At 43.0% G+C, this 10,136-nt stretch overlaps 1 long non-coding RNA gene across 1 annotated transcript; it reads left to right on the top strand.

Moving 5' to 3' along the window:
• Window positions 1–364: 364 nt before the first annotated feature.
• Window positions 365–9,743, top strand: LOC134354342 (uncharacterized). Its single transcript, XR_010019776.1, has 4 exons — window positions 365–493; window positions 1,136–1,704; window positions 4,114–4,370; window positions 9,030–9,743. It is a non-coding gene; the product is annotated as an uncharacterized LOC134354342 (long non-coding RNA).
• The last annotated feature ends 393 nt before the right edge of the window (window positions 9,744–10,136 follow it).

Below are 10,136 nucleotides of genomic sequence, written 5' to 3'. Positions count from 1 at the left end.
AAGTTGGTCGGCGGCACGCAAGGGGATGTTGGAGGAGGTAATTCTGGGGGGGAGACTTATGTCACAACTCAAGTGGAGCGAGTCCATTCAATATTTGGAAAATGCACTTCGCGCTCCTTTACAGCATACCGCCTTCCCCTCCGTGTAATACAGCGCTCACCAATTATGAACAGCCTCCACTATCTCGTGTCAAAAATTGAGAATGGACTCAAACAGATAAACACAGTCCTGCTGCACATGGCCAAATTGGGCCGAGAGACCTCTAACAAGATTGCTGACAAGGCTGCTCGGTCACTGCCCACCACTGTGAGTGATAGCATCAAACATGGCGCGAAGTTCAAATAACGATGTTTTTTTTTAATCCTGATCTCTTGCAGAACCCTCAGCGACCTCTCATTGGACCCTAGGGTTCCGTAGATCCCCGGTTGAGAAACCCTGCTCCAGGTCATCTGCTGGACTGGGGATCATTTCCAACTAGGAAGTTATTTGTGAGGTATTCATTGATTCAGTACAACATGCAAGTTTGTGAATGTTGAGTCTGTCTGCCCTGAGTGATTTGAGCTGGTTACTGGCTTGGTAACTGACTTAGAACAAAGAGCCATAAATTACCAGTTGTAACTTGTGGAAGAAGGACAATAAGTAGATATTTGACTAAAAACGTTACTAATAACACATTTTCTGAAGTAAATTGTGGTAAACCATCACCGCCAATGATGAAGAAACAAGCACAGGCGATGCTGATTGAAAGGATGGGGTGTGCAGATGCATTTCAAAGCTGAGGTGTAACATGTTCAAGGCAAAGTCACAGATGGAATTGGTATTGCTGTTGGAGTTGGAGTGAGCGATTTGGAAAGAAGTCGATGTGGAACAGTTTTGATGCCCATTCCCCCAACCCTGCTGTGAGTTTGGATCAATCCAGGCTCTGAGAAGGTTTGCTGAGATTGAGAATGGCTTTGAGCTGTGTAGCCCAAGTGTGTCGCTGCGCTGGGATCTGTGTCCTAGAGAAACACTACCCAGTGCTCAGAGAATTTAAACGTCAGTCCATATAGACTGGGAAGTCTGAGTATCAGGACCGGAGGCGAGGGCTGGGCTGATTTTGCTCGCTTTCTCATGGTGGTCATTCCTCTCTCTGCAGCACTAAACCTGTGAAATGCCCATTCTTTTGAAGACCCTGACCTGGAGTTACACGCTGACTATGGTTCTTTGCGGGAATGGGACCTGCTATCGGGGTTCCACAATCGGCCGCTATTCGGCATGCCAAAGTCTCGGCCTAAGGTTTCGACGCGGATTCAGATGCCTAGGATCTCTTGCGACTGGAAGCGGGCGAATCAAGGGTTGGTGTCACCACAGGAAACCCATGTGTCATGGGGGAGTCGGATCATCTGCTGTGTGCCTGGGGATCGGGGATCCGTTTGATCTCCAGGCATAGAGCACGGAAAAAGTGACGTAATGGACTTTTAACATCGTAAACCAGCGAGTTGTTTGTTATGTCTCCCCGCTTGCTGGAATGGAATGTAGTCACCTCTTTCTCCCCTACTGGGAGAGAGAGAGCCTGTGGCATGTCGAACTATCGGGTGAACAATGTAGTCTTTGGGGTACTGTAACTGCAAGCCTGCTATGTGATGCTGGAGGATTGGTATGCTTTCAAAACCCAATAGAAGGGAGCTAAAAAAAACATAAGGAGAGAAAAGATAAAATATGAAGGTAAGCTAGCCAATAATATAAAAGAGGATGTTAATTCTTCTCAGATATATATATTGCTTTGCTTTCGCTTGAGTGCTGGTAGTGGGTGCGCTTTATTTCTGCCAGTGGGGGAGGGGGGATTGTTGCTTGCTGCCGCTTACGCGTGGGAGGGAGGGGAGCTGGGGGCGGAATTTGGGGTTCTAACATTTAACTGTCATTCATTATTGGGGGAGCTTCTCTGTTTTCATGGATGGTTATGAAGAAAAAGCATTTCAGAATGTATATTGTATACATTTCTCTGACATTAAATGTACCTTTGAGAGTTTTGCAGCACTTTTGCCCTGCTAACGTGATGATCTATGATCGAGGCTTGGGCCTCCTCCTGCTGACCCGGGGGGCCTGGGGAGTGGATCTAAGGACTCAGAGTGTGTGTGTGTGTGTGTGTGTGTGTGTGTGTGTGTGTGTGTGTGTTTTATTTATTTACTCTTTCCCAGCACAGTGGTTATGGTCTTTCTTTTTTTTTAAATTGTGTTCTTTGGACATCCTGCTTTGTGGCTGCCTGTAAGCAAACAAATCTCAAGGGGTATAATTTATACATTCTTTGACAATAAATGTATTTTTATCCTTGAATCTTGAATATTTGAAATGGATGCTGGCTGGGACCAGAGCCATTAAGAAGGTGTTATAGGTTAGTCAGATGATCTGTAGCCAATGACACTGAAATACAACATTTGAACTCATAAGGAATGAATATAAAAGCCGAGGCTTTCAAAGGCAAAATAGCGATAACTTCACAGAACAATGGTGAGAAACTCTATGTGGAACACACACAGAGTGAATCGGAACAACAAGCAACAACTGGCTAGCATAGATTCCTGTCCCCAGGTATTACCCAGCTATTCTTTCACTATTCAGGACAGTCAGGGAAACCAAGTGGGTGACCACACAGGTACTTAGTGAATGAATTCACGTGCTTGTTAGTTCAGACAATAAAGGTACTTGTTGGTAATCACATATTCTCTCTGTGCCTCTCTGACCATTGTTGCAAGAGGTGTTCCTTGAAACAGTGCAGATAGATACATGCCAAAGATGAAGAAGTATTCTAAATGGAGGATTACACCTCCCGCGCTGACAAGGGAAGTCAAAGACAGATTAAAAGTAAACGAGAAGGCATACAATATGATAAAAATTTATGTGATGCTAGAGGATTGGTATGCTTTCAAAACCCAAAAGAAGGGAGCTAAAAAACATAAGGAGAGAAAAGATAAAATATGAAGATAAAAGATAAAATATATATATGCTAGGCAATACTTCAAGTCCGACATCTCATACATCTGCAAGATAAGTTACTCCTAACCTCAATACTCAGTGCCATAATTGATTAGGCCAGAAAGACAAAGGTACTGTCTACCTGTGCCTACATTTCAGGAAACCATGTACCTCTGTCCTACAATACTCCCCAGGGCTCTAACATAGACTTAACAAGTCTGGCCTTGATTTGACTTTACCAAGTGCAACACCTCACACTTATCCCAATTACGACCATAAGGCCAGAAGACACAGGAGCACAACTGGGCCATTCAGACCGTCACATCTTCTCTGCAATTCCACTGCGGCTGATTCCTTTTCCTATTCTCCTGCCTTCTCCCCGTAACCTTTGATGCCCTGACTAATCAAAAACCTATCATCCCCCGATTTAAATAAACCCAATAACTTGACCTCCACAATGGTCTGTGGCAATGAGTTCCACTGATACAATACCCTCTGCTTAAAGAAGTGCTTCCTCACTCCATTCTAAATGGGCATCCCTCTACTGTGAAACTGTGATCTCTGCACATAGACTCCCCCACTATAGGCAACACCTACTCCACATTAACTTTATGTTGGTCTTTCAATATTCAGTAAGTTTCAGTGAGGTCCATCTCATAATCGTAAGCTCCAGTGAGAACAGGCCCAGAGCCATCAAATGCTCCTCATAGGTTAACTCTTTCATTCCCAAGATCATTTTTGTGAACTTCCTCTGAACCCTCTCCAATGCTAGCACATCTAGCATTGAACTTGGTCAGGTGTCAGATCTCTCAGTGGAAGAGCATTTTGGAGATAGCGATCACAATTCTATGTCCTTTACCATAGGTTTGGAGAGGGATAGGAACACATACGTTTGGAAAGCATTTAATTGGAGTAAGGGGAAATATGAGGCTATCAGGCAGGAACTTGGAAACATAAATTGGAAACAGATGTCCTCTGGGAAATGTATGGAAAAATGTGGCAAATGTTCAGGTGTTATTTGTGTGCAGTTCTTCATAGGTACATTTCAATGAGACAAGAAAAGGATTGTAAGGTACAGGAAACATGGTTTACAAAGACTGTTGTAAATCTACTCAAGAAGAAAAGTAAATCTAACAAAAGACAATGTTAATTCTTTTTCAGATATATAGAGAGTGAAAGATCACCGAGAGTGGATATCGGACTGCTGGAAAACGACACTGAAGATGTAGTAATGGACTCAAAGAAATGGGGGACGAACTTATGAAATACTTTGTGTCAGTCTTCACTGTTGCAGAAATTTGAGTACCAGGGGACAGAAATGAATGTCCTTGCTATTACTCAGAAGAATTTGCTCGAGAAGCTGAAGGGTATATCTGTCACCTGTACCCAATGCACGACACCCCAGTGTTCTGAAAGAGGTAGCTGAAGAGATTGTTCAGATATTAGTCATGATCTGATGACTAATGCTGTTCTGCAGGGGTTGATGTTGGGATGATTTTCATGTTATATGTCAATGATTTGGACGATGGAATAGATGGTCAACTTTGCAGATGATACAAAGATAGGTAGAGGGTCGGCTGAAATGAGGATGATGGGAGTTTGCAGAACGTTAGATTAGAAGAATAGGCAAAGAAATTGCAAATGTAATGTAATGTAGGGAAGTGTTCTGTTCTTGCATTTGTGTACAAGGAAGAAAGGGTGTAGACTATTTGTTTAAATGGGAAGAAAATTCAAAACTCAGAGGTGCAATGGGACTCGGGAGACCTCGAACAAGTTTCCCTGGAAGTTAAGGAGAGGAAGCCAAATGCAATATTGACACTCATTTTAAGATGATTGAAATATAAAAAACAAGGATGTAATCCAGAGTCTATATGTGACATTGGTCAGAATGCACTAAGAGTATTGAGAGCAGTTTTGGACCCCTTATCTAAGAAAACATAGAAACATACAGACGTAGAAATCCTACAGTACAATACAAGCCCTTCGGCCCACAAAGCTGTGCCGAACACGTCCTTACCTTAGAAATAACCTAGGGTTATCCATAGCCCTCTATTTTTCTGAGCTCCATGTACCTGTCCAGGAGTCTCTTAAAAGACCCTATCACATCCACCTCCACCTCTGTCGCCGGCAGCCCATTCCACGCACTCGCCATGCTCTGCGTAAAAAAAAACACAATGTACCCTTGACATCTCCTCTCTACCTACTTCCAAGTACCTTAAAACTGTGCCCTCCTTGCTAGCCATTTCAGCCCCGGGAAATAGCCTCTGACTATCCTCATGATCAATGCCTTTCATCATATTGTACACTCCTATCAGGTTAACTCTCATCCTCTGTCACTCCAAGGAGAAAAGGCTGAGTTCACTCAACCTATTCTCATAAGGCATGCTCCCCAATTCAGGCAACATCCTTGTAAACCTCCTCTGCACGCTTTCTATGGTTCTCACATCCTTCCTGTAGTAAGGTGACCAGAATTGAGCACTGCACTCCTTTAGAGCTGCAACATTACCTCTTGGCTCTTAAACTCAATCCCACGATTGTTGAAGGCCAATGCACCGTATGCCTTAACCACAGAGTCAACCTGCACAGTAGCGTTGAGTGTCCTACGGACTGGGATCCCAAGATCCCTCTGATTCTCCATACTCCCAAGAGTCTTACTGTTAATACTATATTCTGCCATTATATTTGACCTACCAAAATGAACCACCACACACTTATTTGGGCTGAAATCCATCTGCCACTTCTCAGCCCAGTTTTGCATCCTATCAATGTCCCGACAGCTGACAGTTTTGCATCCTATCAATGTCCCAACAGCTGAGAGCCCTCCACGCTATCCACAACACTCCCAACCTTTGTGTCATCAATAAATGTACTAACCAATCCCTCCACTTCCTCATCCAGGTCATTTATAAAAATCACGAAGAGTAGGGATCCCAGTACAGATCCCTGAGGAACACCACTGGTCACCGTCCTTAATGCAGAATATGACCCATCTACAACTACTCTTTGTATTCTGTAGGCAAGCTAGTTCTGGATCCACAAAGCAATGTCCCCTTGGATCCCATGCCTCCTTACCTTCTCAATAAGCCTTGCATGGGGTACCTTATCAAATGCCTTGCTAAAATCCATATACACAACATCTACGGCTCTACCTTCATCAATGTGTTTAGTCACATCCTCAGAACATTCAATCAGGGTCATAAGTTATGACCTGCCTTTCAATAAACCATGCTGACTATTCCTAATCTTATTATGCCTCTCGAAATGATCATAAATCCTGCCTCTAAGGTTCTTCTCCATCAACTTACCAACCACTGAAGGAAGACTCACTGGTTTATAATTTCCTGGGCTATCTCTACTCCTTTTCTTGAATAAGGGAACAACATCCACAACTTTCCAATCCTCCAGAACCTCTCCCGACCCATTGATGATGCAAAGATTATCGCCAGAGGCTCAGCAATGTCCTCCCTCACCTCCCACAGTAGCCTGGGTATATCGCGTCCGGTCCCAGTGACTTATCCAACTTGATGCTTTCCAAAAGCTCCAGCACATCCTCTTCCTTAATAACTACATGCTCAAGCTTTTCAATCCACTGTAACTCATCCCTACAGTTGCCAAGATATATTTCCATAGTGAATACTGAAGCAAAGTATTTATGAAGTACCTCTGCTATCTCCTCTGGCTCCATACACACTGTCACACTTGATTGGTCCTATTCTCTCATGATTCTCCTCTTCCTCTTCACATACTTGTAGAATGCCTTGGGGTTTTCCTTAATCTTGTCCACCAAGGCTTTCTCATGGCCCCTTCTGGCTCTCCTAATTTCATTCTTAAGCTCCTTCCTGCTAGCCTTATAATCTTCCATAGCTCTATCATTACCTCGTTTTATGAATCTTTTGTTAGATTTACTTTTCTTCTTGAGTAGATTTACAACAGTCTTTGTAAACCATGTTTCCTGTACCTTACAATCCTTTTCTTGTCTCATTGAAATGTACCTATGAAGAACTGCACACAAATAACACCTGAACATTTGCCACATTTTTCCATACATTTCCCAGAGGACATCTGTTTCCAATTTATGTTTCCAAGTTCCTGCCTGATAGCCTCATATTTCCCCTTACTCCAATTAAATGCTTTCCAAACGTATGTGTTCCTATCCCTCTCCAAACCTATGGTAAAGGACATAGAATTGTGATCGCTATCTCCAAAATGCTCTTCCACTGAGAGATCTGACACCTGACCAAGTTCAATGCTAGATGTGCTAGCATTGGAGAGGGTTCAGAGGAGGTTCACAAAAATGATCTTGGGAATGAAAGAGTTAACCTATGAGGAGCGTTTGATGGCTCTGGGCCTGTTCTCACTGGAGCTTACGATTATGAGATGGACCTCACTGAAACTTACTGAATATTGAAAGACCAACATAAAGTTAATGTGGAGTAGGTGTTGCCTATAGTGGGGGAGTCTATGTGCAGAGATCACAGTTTCACAGTAGAGGGATGCCCATTTAGAATGGAGTGAGGAAGCACTTCTTTAAGCAGAGGGTATTGTATCAGTGGAACTCATTGCCACAGACCATTGTGGAGGTCAAGTTATTGGGTTTATTTAAATCGGGGGATGATAGGTTTTTGATTAGTCAGGGCATCAAAGGTTACGGGGAGAAGGCAGGAGAATAGGAAAAGGAATCAGCCGCAGTGGAATTGCAGAGAAGATGTGACGGTCTGAATGGCCCAGTTGTGCTCCTGTGTCTTCTGGCCTTATGGTCGTAATTGGGATAAGTGTGAGGTGTTGCACTTGGTAAAGTCAAATCAAGGCCAGACTTGTTAAGTCTATGTTAGAGCCCTGGGGAGTATTGTAGGACAGAGGTACATGGTTTCCTGAAATGTAGGCACAGGTAGACAGTGCCTTTGTCTTTCTGGACTAATCAATTATGGCACTGAGTATTGAGGTTAGGAGTAACTTATCTTGCAGATGTATGAGATGAGAGTATTGTATTCAGTTTTAGTCACTCTGTGAGAGGAAAGATGTTAAACTGGAAAAGGTGCAGAGAAGATTGACAAGGATGTGCCAGGTCTTTGGGAGCTGCTGGATAGGTTGGGACTGTTTCCTTGTAGAAATGCATAAAATCATGTGAAGCATGATGCACTCAGTCTTTTTCCGCAGAGTATGGGAATAAAGAGCTAGAACATAGAGGTTTAAGATGAGAGGGGAAAGATTTAATAGAAACTTGTTTTACACATAGGACAGTGCATGCTACATGGACTTGGAAGAAGCTCTGAGAGGAAGTGGCTGACGCAGGTACAATAATGTGTAAAATGCATTTGGATAGCTACAAAAGGGCCAACCAAGGTGAAATTCATGTCTCAACCCTTGTGATCCTGAACAATTAGTTTCCTTTCTGTCTGATGTCTCTCCAACGTGAGCAAACATTGCAGTGACCTATTTGCTAACTCACTTCCAGAAGGGTTTGAACACAAATTACCTTCTCTAGTTCTGAGTCAGTGATTCAGCATCATTGAAAATGATGCGTCTTTGAGTCCATAGGTACAGCTTGTGGTCATTCCATTGTTAGTACTCTATATTTGTATTCTAACTTGTTCCAATAATAATACAGGTGTAGATGCTCAGGCCAATGATGCAATAATGATGCTGACCTGAGTATTGTACAAGAACATGCCACACATGATGAACCAAATCCTGAGACAAGTATTTATCGATGTTCTGTTTACTCTGTAGCACCTGTGGGTGCTGCATGTAGGGGCAACAGTATCAGAATTTACAGCAGGCTAAACAAGCTGTGGTTCCTGCTTGGAGGCCCAACAAACTGATTAGTCCTCTCACCAAACAAACCCATTCAGCAGATATTCCAACCTGTCAACTCCAGAAGGTCACCCAAGTTGGGTTCCCTGATTATTGTGCCTTCAACGGAGCCACTGGTCTGACTTTAATATAATGGCAATCAGTATATAATAAACATGAGGGATATAATTACCAATATAAGAATTATAGTCAAAGGTTATAATGTCTCATGTTAATTCCTGTTAATAAATACAATATTTTTCCCTCTCTGATCCACTCCACAGTGCCTGCTCCTTTCTGGTTTAAAATCCAGTATCCAGTTACGTGCAATTGAGAACTTCACAATTTGAACTACAGTGATCTCACCAAAGTTGTTTATGGAGGTAAGGGTGAATATTGGCTCTCCTTTCCCACCTCAACTGTCATATTGACATTTTGTTTCACACTTCAATTCCCAACCTAATTTGGTCACAATGATTTATTTGATATTCATTGATACAAATACAAATATGGCGGGAGGAGACGATGGCGGCGCGACGCAGCTCGCAGCGGCCACTCCGATGGTGATGTCTGTTATTTATCAAGTATGGTGCCATGCACAATCCTGATTTGATGGAGACGGACGTGAGAGCACGGAGGAACATCTGGAGAAACTTCTGAAATGCCTGCTTTGCTGCTGCTGCTACTGTGTGGTCCAGAATCTCTGGAGGAGAAGGCCCTGAGTCCTCGGCTTTGCTTGTTGCTTGGCAGCCAGGGTAGGGTCGAAGCACTCAGCAGAGGATGGTGCTCGGAGAGGCTGTTCGGAGGCTCGAAGTTTTCAGATGGACTCAGAGTTGGCTGCAGTTGAGTGCTTCCAATGCATCGGCAAGCTGTTGGCGCTTGGAGGTTCATGGCAGGGAGAGTTTCTCCCTTCTGCCGCCTGCGTTAGATGATGAGTTGATCGGGGACTTTGAGACTTTATTTTACCATGCCCATGGTCTGCTCTTTATCAAATTATGGTCTTGCTTTGCACTGTTGTAACTATATGTTGTAATTATGTGGTTTTGTCAGTTTTAGTCTTGGTTTGTCCTTTTTTTTGTGATATCATTCTGGAGGAACATTATATCATTTTTTAATGCATGCATTTCTAATTGACAATAAATGAGGACTGAGTGTCCTCATAATCTAATCTAATGTAATATGAGACTATCTTCATAAATGTCACTGATTCTTATTGCAATAATGATTCCGGTCAAGATGGCGCCTACGTACAACACTCCCTTGGTCAATATCATCTGGAATGACCACAAAACTATTTATTTCACCTCTTTTACATCTATTTTGAAAGTGTTTCTGGAACTGTTAGAATCTGTGATTTTCAGTTTGGAGATCAAAGGAGTGATCCAATGCTT

This window comes from Mobula hypostoma, chromosome 11 (genome assembly GCF_963921235.1).
Source record: "Mobula hypostoma chromosome 11, sMobHyp1.1, whole genome shotgun sequence".
In the NCBI taxonomy this organism is placed as follows: domain Eukaryota; kingdom Metazoa; phylum Chordata; class Chondrichthyes; order Myliobatiformes; family Myliobatidae; genus Mobula; species Mobula hypostoma.
This window is presented reverse-complemented; position numbering and strand designations above follow the sequence as displayed.